Below are 11,422 nucleotides of genomic sequence, written 5' to 3' on the forward strand. Positions count from 1 at the left end.
CAAATTGATCATATTAGCACAGCTTTTAGCTCTGATAATATTTCTTTTTATATCTAAGACATGGAAAAAAAGTAAAGCAGAATATTTTTGGACAAGGTTGTTATTATAACACAAGACTGTAATCAAAAAGGAAATCTTAGAGTTCAACATAATCACTGCAAATTTCATGTTGTCGCTTTGTTTTAGCCCTGATAATAGATTATTTCACAATGTTTCCAGTTTCAGTTGGTAAAATTCTCTGATCTTCTCTGAAAAACATTTTGATAATATTCGCGCATACTCAGGGGAAAAAGAAATGAGACCAGGTTGATTTTTAGAAGAAACAATCTCCTCATAATAACGAGAGTAGGGCGATATCTTTTAAAATATTAGATCATTAAATGAGATCATCTTAGAGTAATCAACCCTTGATAGCAATCACGACAGATCCTTAGCAGTCTACCTCTGACTCTCACGCTAACATACTGATGTCATTTAAAGCCTCATCTTCACAGAGGCTTGTTGTTTTATAAAGTCAATATTAGATTTTTATCACATTATCCTGCAAAGAGCAAACAGGTATAAAAATAAACAAAATATACTGTGCTATATTGTTTTGGCCATATATTAAAAAAAAAACCTTTGACAAGTGATAAAAGCAAAAAGCAAGTGCAGAGAATATGTTTTCATTTTTTTCTTCATAGCCTGACCACCTGCAACTTGCATGTGTCATGCTAGTGCCAGTTCAGACATAAACTAAATGAAAGCCAGACCTATGCTTTGGGGTTGTAAGGGGGACGTGTAATGGGAAAGCAGCACACTCCCTCTGCACTATACACAATAGTCATTAGGCAACCCATCTGCTCAGCGCTTGCATGCTAAGCTGTAATTTTCAAGCTTTGGTGTATGCGTCTGTGTTTCTGTGTGTGTGCGTAAGTGTGCGTGAGAGGCCAGTGGTGGCAAGCTCGAAGCAGACGAGATGCTTGTTCTTGTGCATCTGTTGTGTGTGTGTGTGTGTGTGTGTGTGTGTGTGTGTGTGTGTGTGTGTTTCTGCTATTATCTGGATGTCATCAAAACCACAGAAATCAGGGCCTGATAGCATCTTCCCCACCCCCTGCTTCTATCCCCAGCCAGAGTCACGAGAGCTGAGGGTCTCCTTTGACCACACACACACACACGCACCCCCACTTGTGCGCACGCACACTCTGAAACTGACACATAAGCACTGCATCATGCTTCCACATTTTGCAAGTAAACATCTCCAGATTGGTGAAGTGGGATGGAATTCCCGCCTGTGCAGGAAATGTGCCCAGAACCATTTGTAAACCCTCTTCTCCGCCGCCTCCTAACTCTTTACAGATTGTAAAACTCTGGATTTCTATATTAGGCTACACACGGAGGTTCTTGGCCCTTCTTTCAGTGGGTCACTTAACTTAACAGTGAAAAAGAAAAGAAAAGAAAACACAGTCAAAGAAATGAAACATATTTATCTTTCTCGGGCTGAAACCTCACAGGTTCAGTCACATGTATTCATTTCCATAATAGTTTGAAAGCAATAGCTTTGCTATAGCCTGTTGCTTCTGTGTAAATATGTGGTTAGCAGACCTCAGCCTAACATAGACAGTTTACATGTAGACAACTATGTGAATGATATTGATTTACTGTATTGCGCTATATACTATGCACAAGTAAACCTGTTTACTCTTGGGGTAAGGTTAAGCACCGGAGTCTACAATCAGGGGAAACACTGACCAGCCTTTGCTCCAGTCATGGCTAAAGCTGAGCCATATGCCCAATTTAAATCAATAAAACAGCGTGATATGTACAATGACATTTGTTTTATTGCATTTAGCACGAATCTTGAGCTCATAAATATGAAACATTTTGGCAACTGAGTCTAAGTTCATAAAAATGTCTGCACGCAAAATATTCTCTGATGCAGCACTGGCCATAACATCCTAAAAAGTACCTCCAGCCTAACGCCCACCCCCTAACACTCAGTACAGCTCCAGCCTTGCGCAAACTTTCGGCTTTTTCTCTGCTTTTCAGGGTCAGCAGGGCTTGTATCACACCAAGAAAAGGGCTCCATGCTGAACTACTATTTGTCTTTATCATTTCCCACCTTATTGGATTGCCTAGCTGTTGTTAACCACACCGTCATCTGTGGTAGCTTATATGCACACTGCCTTCACAGAAGCATAAGAGAAAAACAAATGAGAGTTTGATGTGGCTTTGCTTGCTGTTAAATGTCTCCATTAACAGTAGTCTGTGATGACTGGTATTATTTCTGAGTTAACATTTGCTTGATTCACTGCAGCAGCTCCAGTGTTGACAGCCATGTGTGTCACCTCTGCTGCTGGTTCTTATCTTATGTAAGCAGTGATCTCATCAAGTCTGGGAAATGGAAGATCATAGTGGATCATCCATCTCTGGGGAGGTTGTGCAACACGGCTGACACTATTTACATCAAAACAACAATGTACTAACTAGCAAGTGGGCACTAACAGGCAGTAGCTGTACACAAACATAGATATGAACTGTCCAAACATAAATACCATTAGAACCTATGAATGGTCATCAATCCACTCTATTATCAAGGCTGTTTGCTCTTCCATAAATGTCTTCCCCGGAACTGTAATTTGTTGCCATTTAATCCTGAGGACATTCAGACGTAGATAAGACCAGGACCCTTTTCCATGTAATGGAAACTTACTGTTTGAAACTGATTGTGGAAAATCTCACTGCCTCCTCAGTAGTAGACCACCAGTCTCAACTCACAATTTGGGCGACTCAGCGGAGAGGTAAACAAAGTTGATCCTAATGGGTGGATGCATGGGCTTTTATCTAATCCAGGAGATGCACACAGTCTTTCATGGCAGACATAAGAGCCTGCTGGAGTGACAACAGGGCAGACAGATGAAGCCACAGCGAGCTCTGCGCCATGCATACAGTGTTTATCAGACCAATATATATCTCCGTTATACTAAACAGAAGTAATTTGTGGCTATTTTTCAACAAAATGTGTGTGAATTTAGTTCTTTGTACATGACCGAGCAGCGAAAGAAACTCAGGCACAGGTTAAAGTCCAAAAAAAGTTGTTTTTTTTTTATTTAACCCCAAAACACAGTTGGTTAAATCTTACAAAAAATCAAAATCTTGGGCCCATAAAAGAGGTCAAAATAACAGAATTCTACTCAAAGTTAACAAACAATACTGATAACCCAAACAAACTGACCTACCCAACAAGACAAAGGGGGAACTTAAATAGTGGCTGATCAGCCCACAAAAACACAAAAAGGGGTAAAACACACAAAACTTAACTGAAACTAACATAATGAAATCCAATCCCCCACCCATGGTCCCGAGTTATGGAATGAGCCAATTTGCAGTTTTCCATCAAGGCTTGCTCCGCCTCTTTTCCACCTATTGGCTCCTCAATCAGGGGACTGGAGCTGCTACAACTAAGGTAACTCAGAAAACAAAGATTAAATCATAACAGTGTAAACTAAAATGTGCGCACTTATTTTAGAATACAGTGTCATGTGAATATGTGAATTAATTCTAAACCAAACCAATTATTTATTATCCTGTAAATTAATCCCTATATTTAAAGAAAGACAAATGTGAATGCAGTGTTGTGTTTAAGTCTCTACACTGATATTACCACTGTGTGGCTGTAACTGCAGCCATCGCAGTACATTAAAATTAAAACATTTTTATCTCAGAAACCTTGTAGTACAAAGATTTGTGTAAGAAATTACTCAAGAAGCAAAATGGTGCAATACTAGTATCGATGTAGTATAGACTTAAACCTAAGTCTATTAGTTCCAGTTGTATGTGAACTATTTGGTAGTTCAAACACAACCAATTAAATGCAAATTGAAACATATTTCACACATTACAGATATTCAACAGCTGAGAGACACTCGTTATAATCAATTTACTTATACAATTGGTGTCCCTTTGTCTTATTTAAAGCATTCATCCTGAAATGGAAAAGACTGCAGAATTACAAACAGGTGAGCACAATCAGAACTGCACTGAAACTGATGTCAGAAAGTGCATCATTCACAGCCTAAGTCCACAAGGAAAGAGTCATTGCTAGATTCTTTAGTACAGACAACATTATAAACCTTGTAAGATAGTTTTTTAATTAAAAAAATAACAGAAAGAACAGAATTGAAGAAAGACTTGTACCTACTTTTGTTTGATTTAGTGTATTTGCACTTTCTACAGTAATAGAAAAAACCCATAAGAACATAGTAATGCACAAAAAGTAGACATGAAAGCTTTCAGAAATCTTTATGCTTAAGTGTGTGGAAGCTCAAAACACATGCAAGACTTTTAAGGACAGGAGTTATATCCAAGCGAATGTTTTATCACTCAACTTTTGACACTTTTTATGAAATTTTCAACAGCTGCGGCTCTTCTGTGCTTGGCTAAAAGCTAAATACATAAATCTCAATACTCTGGCAGGTCAGCTCCATGATGTCAGAAGGTAAGTTTATTGTCGTGGACTCACTCTGTAAAAACTCTGTCACGCCTCTTTGACTGAATGTGGTCATGTATCTTTGCATGAATATAAGGTTGGAAACCACCAATACCCATAACCTCTATAACCTCAGACTGACATCTGAGATACGTAGAAACATACAGTCTTCTAATTTGATTTTCTAGCTTTCTACAGAAATGTGCGTGCCAAAAGGGAGGGAGAAGACATGAAGTAACACGTAAAGAGAGACAGAAAAGGACAGAGGGCTGATGGATATTTCACAGAGTCCCATCCTACATTCTGCATCCTGGATTTGACCTAAAAGCTGGACTGGCTTTTGAGTCACATCTGTTTTTTGTTTTCTCTTACAAAGCAGAATAATAAAAACAGGGCAACTAAGAGCTGTTTCCCTGCCATCCCATTGTCAGGGAGAAGTCACATCAGTAAAGATGGGTGGGATATTCCCATGCTCTGTGCTGTAAGGAAATCTTTAGCTGGATGTTCTGACATATTTACATTTATGAAAATCAAATAGTAAACTCTTTGTCAATTCAGAACTTCAGAATTTTCATTTTCGTGTCACAATTTTGCCTCTTAGGCATCTTTGTAGTGATTTTTATTCTCAGAATTCTTTGTTCTCAGAACTCCAGGTTTATCCAAGATATATCACTTTGTTCCTCATAATCATTACTTTAGTCTCAGAATTTTGACTCATGGAATTCTCACTTTAATCTGGGAATTCTGATTTTCATCTCACCGTGTTCTCAGAATTCTGGTTTGTACCTCAGATTTTTTTACTTTCCTGCCAGAAACTTGCCTGTTAGAGTTCACTCTGTCTCATCAGAATAATGTATTCTCAATTTGTGCTCAGATTTCCAGCTTTTACCAAAGAATTCTCAAAACCTATGAAATTCTCACTTTTATCTCAGATTCTAATGTTCATTTGAGAATTGCCACATGGTTCTCACAATTCTATTCTGTCAATTCTATGTGTCAACATTCCAAGAACAATCTGACAGTTCTGAGAGTAAAGATAGAATTCTTACTGTCTCATCAGAATACTGATTTTTGCCTCCGAATTGTAAGAGGAAAAATTCCGACAGGAAAGTGAAAATTCTGGGGTAAAGTCCATAATTCAAAGACCTGGCAAAGAATCTATCTCTCTGCCCGAAATGCTTTCCACTCATGGAATTTAGAATTTAGATGCTGAAATAGAGCCACGTTTCAAACCGTTCATTTCCAAAGGTTTAGTTTCTGTGACGTGGGAGAAGAAGGATAAGGTGCCTGTTATGTTGGACATAACAGGCACTGCCATTGTCAGATAAAACTGCTTGTGATTCAAATGTGTTGATATGGGGGATTAAGATGAGCATTCTTCGGGTGCCACTACATAAGGTGCATTTGCATTCGCCCGTAACAACGGGGCATGTTAAAGCTCCCAGTTACAGATTAAAGGGGTTTCATTTATTCTGTGAAATGATTTGGCTGGTGGGAAAGTTTTCCCCGCGCCTGAAGTGATCGAAATGCCTGTTACCTCTGTCACTAGTGCTGCCACCCCTATATCAGGTGTGTTCCGTGTTTGTACCATTACTCGTGTGCAATCGCGCAAATTTGATGATGTTATTGATGTCGCTGACACATTCATGGCTACGTTAGACGGGAAGAAGTTTACCACCACTAAGAGTGGTAGAATAAAAAGTGGCAATGATGTGACAATACTGATGGCAAGAGCTAAGCTTAAAGTTAAACAGGGATGCATTAATAACTGCTCAGCAAAATGACCTGTCACTGACTCCCTGTTTCAAATCTGCCGTCACTACCCCCCCCCCCGGGACACCTCGGGGTGAACAAAACTTATCACCAGGTGTTGCACAATTTCTTTTGGCCTTTGCTGAAGGCTGATGTGGTGGCATATTGACATTCACTCACTACATGTCAGCTGGTGGGGAAACCTACTAAACAAATCCCACATGCTCCGCTACATCTTATTTCAGGGGAACCATTTAAAAAAGTAATATTGGATTTCATGGGTCCACTGTGTCTACTAAATCCAGACACCAATACATACTCAGAGTGATGTGTTCAGCGACAAGATTCTCAGAAGCAATTCCATTATGTACATTAAAAGCCAAAATGTTGAGAAAAGCACTAAGTAATTTTTTCTCTACATTTTGGCTCCCAAAGATTGTTCAAATTGACCAGACTGTGTGTAGTGTGAATGGAGGACCCAAACAAAGATACAATGAACATGGAACGTAAATGCACACAGGAGGTGATCAGGGGAAGTGGAAACACATGGGGAAACAGCTGATATGAATGTACATAATGACGCCACAGGGGAAGTGAAACTAGACCCACTGAACATGGAAATAGACTCTTCACAATAAAACAGGAAACATAATGAGACGCAGACATGAAACATGACTGATTAAAACAAGCAGACTTAACATGACAAACTGACAAAGGAGACTTAAACACAGGGGGTGATAACACAAAGGGAGTCTAAGAAACAATGAGCTCTAACGGCAACCTAGGCATAATAGAAATGAGCTTAGATAACCTAACGAGCTTAAACATAAAACATTAACATAAAAATATATTAAAACTTAAAACGCTGGGTCAAATGACCCAGGATCATGACAGAGGTAAAGTCCATAATTCTACAAACCGGGTAAGAATTCTATTATGGAATTCAGGGTTTTGAGGTAAAAATGAGAATTCTATGTGGCAACATTCCAAGAATAATGTGAGAATTCTGAGAACAAAGATGGAATGCTTACTGTCTCACTAGAATACAGATCTTTGCCTCAGAATTCCAAGAGGCAAAATTCAGAGAAAAAACTAAAAATTTTGAGGCTAATTGTTCTCACAATTGTACTCTGAGTTTTACCTCATAAGTTTTCTGACTTTTAATTTCATTCTATATTTAAATTAGTTCAAGTCCCAGAAGTTTCCGTTAAACCTCAGAATTCTCATTTCTATCTCTGAATTCTCACCTCATTCTCATAATCCTATTCTGGGTTTAACCTCAAAATTTTCACTTTCTTGTTTGATTTTGCCTTTTAGAATTCTGACTTTTTCATCAGAATGCTTAGTCTTGTCAGAATTCTATTTCTGTTCTCAGAATTCTAACTTTATTCACAGAATGTAGAATGTCTCCCTTTTACCTCAGAATTCTTATTTTACTTACCGGTATGCTCATTTCAGAATTCTATCTTTGTTCTCAGAATTCCAGCTTTTAGTTCAGAATTCTCACACTTTCCGTTCAAGGAACAGGGGCTCTCATCGGCTGAAAAAAGAATTCTGTACCTGAGACTTAATAGCTCATTCTGCTGGAATCCTATGCCCACCTCCCAACACCCATTCTCACCACCTTCTACAGAGGACTATCGAGAGTGTCCTGAGCAGCTGCATCACTGTCTGATATGGTAAGTGCACTGTATCGGATCGCAAGACCCTAGAGCGGCTAGTGAGAGCAGCTGAAAAGATCATTGGAGCCTTTGTTCCCTCCATCACAGACAATTATTGCACCCGCTGCATCCGCAAAGCCACCAGAATTGTGGACCCCACACACCCCTCACACACACTCTTCACCCTGGTGCCTTCTGGCAAGAGGTATCGGAGCATTCAGGCCCCGACTGCCAGACTGCAAAACAGTTTCTTCCCCCAAGCCATCAGACTCCTCAACACTCAGTGACTGGACTGACACATGCACAATTTCACACATCAAGTTACTTTTTGCACAACCCACTGTCATTGTTGCACTTTTCTATTGCACTGTGTCTGCACTGTCTTGTGTCTGTATCATTCTGTTCTGTCTAGTGTTGCACTGTTTTTGCACACTTGAACTTTGTGTGTGTGTGAATGGGTGGATGACTGGATATGTAAAGCGCTTTGGGGTCCTTAGGGACTAGTAAAGCGCTATATAAATACAAGCCATTTACCATTTACCATTTATGTAGTCCTGTGTTGATTGTCTGTAATATGTAGCACCATGGTCTTGGAAGAACGCCATCTAGCTTCACTGTGTACTGTACCACTGCACATGGTTGAAATGACAATAAATTCACTTGACTTGACTTGTTCATGGGGTTTCTGAGTTTCAGAAGCTCTCTGTTTGGTCAACGTCCTGCAATCCCACTTCATTGATGCTGCCCGATCCTCTGGAAGCTCATGCGAGGCAGAGTGTGGCGTGGTGTGGTTTGGGGCCCAGCTGCAGGATTGGTGTGGAGCAGCAGGTTCAGGGGACAGTGTCAGCGCAGAAACAGCTGATGCTGGTCAGACTGATTACTTTGCTCTCCTCATTTTAGTAGCTGCTGGTGCCTGGAGGAGACAGTCTGTTTGAGGCTGAGAGAGTGTCAGGCAGACTGGAGCCGAACGGAGTGGACAGCTCCGACTTATATGTGGACGTATGTGCATATAAACATATAAATAAAAAGTGAGACAGAGACCGGAAAGCTCTTTCCCGTTGTGTGTGTGTGTGTGTGTGTTTTGGGTGTCGTGTCGGGGACGGCGGCAGAGTGCTACACAGAGGTATCAGGCTTCTTTTCATTCTGTAAATCTGCAAATTTTGGTAAAGATTTAGACATTTCTGTATCTAAGTGGGCAAAGGAGAGGTCCAAGTTTTCTGTGGGGGAAGTTGTGTTTATTCTGCTTTTGTGTCAACTGGTAACCAGTCTGAGTTTTCTGTCGCTGTGTGTTCTGTTGCTCAGCCAGGGTATCGGGAAAAATATTCTGCTAGGAATTATAGATGTGCTTTGTTTCTGTGTCAGCAACGTCTGTGCCCATGCATTCACCTCCAGGGCCTGAGAACAATAATACTGAGTTGGTTTCTGAGTAACTCAACAATGATGTGGTGTCTCCTGAGCCTATGGAATGTTATGTATGTTATGGAGTCTGAGTGTTTTGATTCATTTTCTGTTTCTGAGCTGGTCAATGCTGAACAAATTTTTTGTGTTCATAAGACTGTCCACTTGGAGACTGTTTGTTGCGGTAGTCAGCCAGCTAAATCTGAGACTGTTTATTGTGCAAGGACACTAACCTCCGCAGAGACTGATTATGCTGCTGAGCCAACACCTCCGTAAACTGTTTGCTGTGTTCCAGAGCAGCCGCTTTCGGAGAATGTTTATGCACCACACCCTGAACTCCTAAAGATTCTTGCTGCGCCTGAAGCCACCCCATCCGTCCCTGCTCCTAGGGTGAGGGCAGGATGGCCCAGCCTGTCCCTGCACTTGCATCAGTTCCTCGGGTAGGGGTGGCTGGTTCCAGCCAGTCAGTATATATTTCAGTCAGTTCCTGCACCCATCCTGGTTCCTAGGGTGAGGACAGCCAGGACCCGGCCTACCTCTGCACCTAAGCCAGAGGGACACCCATCACCTGAGGCGGAACCTGAGCTCAAGTATCGTGGGCACCCAGAGCCTGTACCAGAACCAGAGGCTGAGGGTCCAGGGCTCCGTCATAGTCCTGGGTCAGTTGACCCAGTGTTATAAGTTTGTTGTGGATTTTCTAGAGTTCCTACAGTTGGCTAATGTTTATAATGTTTCATGTACTCTTCCTTGTCCTGTCACTGTGTCCCCCTTTCTCCTGTGTTAATTCCCTTGTATTTATCTTGTCAGTTGGTGTTTCTCAGTCTCTGTCTCTGTGTTTATGCTTCCTGCTGTATTTTGATGGTCTCTCATCTTCTGTGGGTTATGTTTAATTTGCTTCCCTCTGTCTCATTTCCCTGAAGCAGTTCATTTTGGTCTCCTGGTGTATTCTATCTCCAGGTGGCAAAAGTACAGACATTCTTTACTTAAGTAGAAGTACAGAAAATAGTGTTAAAAAATTCTACTTAAGTACAATAATGAAGTATTTGTACTTCCTGCAAAAAGTCACATGAGTGTTGCCTGCAGAAAGGATCTCCAAATAAGGAGATGCCCAGAAAGCTGCAGAAGAAGAAACATGAGCTGCTATCAGACCTGAAGCCACCCTCACCTCTTTCAGCCGATGTTAACATTCAGTTTCTGTGACCCACAATAAGTGTATACTACCTGGGCGTGGCAGCTTTTGTCTCTGAGACAGAGAGAGGAAGTCCATGGAGCCATATAAAGCTAATTTGAAATTCTAACCGTTTTGATGATAAATTGTGAAAACTTAACATTTAAGCATATTTGTCTTCTCTCTCATAGAAAACCCTAACAGTCCTCAGTTTCCCTCTGTTATTTGTCACGTTGTCATCTTACCTGCCCTTATGCTGCTCGAGTGCTTGTTTTGTGTTTTCTATGTCTTCCTCTGAGTTTGCTAGTTTTTTGAGTAATTGTATTTTGTGAACACAGCAATAAAGCTGTTTTTGAGTTCACACCATGCCTCCTGATTCCTGCATTTGGGTCCAACTTCCTGCTTCAGCACAGCCAACACATGACAAAGGCCAATATTAAATGGACTGGTTCTTATATTTTGCTTTTCTGCTTGAGCACTGAAAGCTCTTTATACAACATGTCTCATTCACCTGTTGATACAAGCAACTTATTTCTATGCATTTTCTAACTAACATTCACACACCAATGGATGCATCAGAGAGCAACAAGGACCCAAGAATACTTTGGCACACACACTGGAGCAGCCAGGATTGAAACTACCAATACTCTAATTAGCAGAAGTTTAAATATTTAGTTTAAATCTTGTGTTGTTTCATGAACTCACCTAACGCAGAATAAAGTGATTAGTGAATAGTATTTTTGAAACCTCTGTAAATTTATATAACACTCCCACATATATATAACCCAACACTTTCAAACTCACCCATCTCCTATAGGCCACACAAAGCAAATACATAACACACTATGTTAGCGTGTGAAGCATAAGGAGTGTGTGTGTAGACTTGGCTGCAGTGACTTTGCAGCTCTTTGGAAGTTGGATTTGAAATAACACCCCCAAATGATGGAAGCCGTTGCATAAAATTAAGACACGCTT

The 11,422-nt window shown here is 40.6% G+C and overlaps 1 long non-coding RNA gene across 1 annotated transcript; it reads left to right on the forward strand.

The window, feature by feature from the left end:
- Positions 1-294: 294 nt before the first annotated feature.
- On the forward strand, positions 295-6,292 carry LOC120742225. Its single transcript, XR_005697823.1, has 4 exons — positions 295-3,445; positions 3,958-3,998; positions 4,398-4,477; positions 4,657-6,292. It is a non-coding gene; the product is annotated as an uncharacterized LOC120742225 (long non-coding RNA).
- Positions 6,293-11,422: the final 5,130 nt, after the last annotated feature.

This window comes from Simochromis diagramma, unplaced genomic scaffold (assembly GCF_900408965.1).
Source record: "Simochromis diagramma unplaced genomic scaffold, fSimDia1.1 OVJJ01000079.1, whole genome shotgun sequence".
Taxonomy (NCBI): Eukaryota; Metazoa; Chordata; class Actinopteri; order Cichliformes; family Cichlidae; genus Simochromis; species Simochromis diagramma.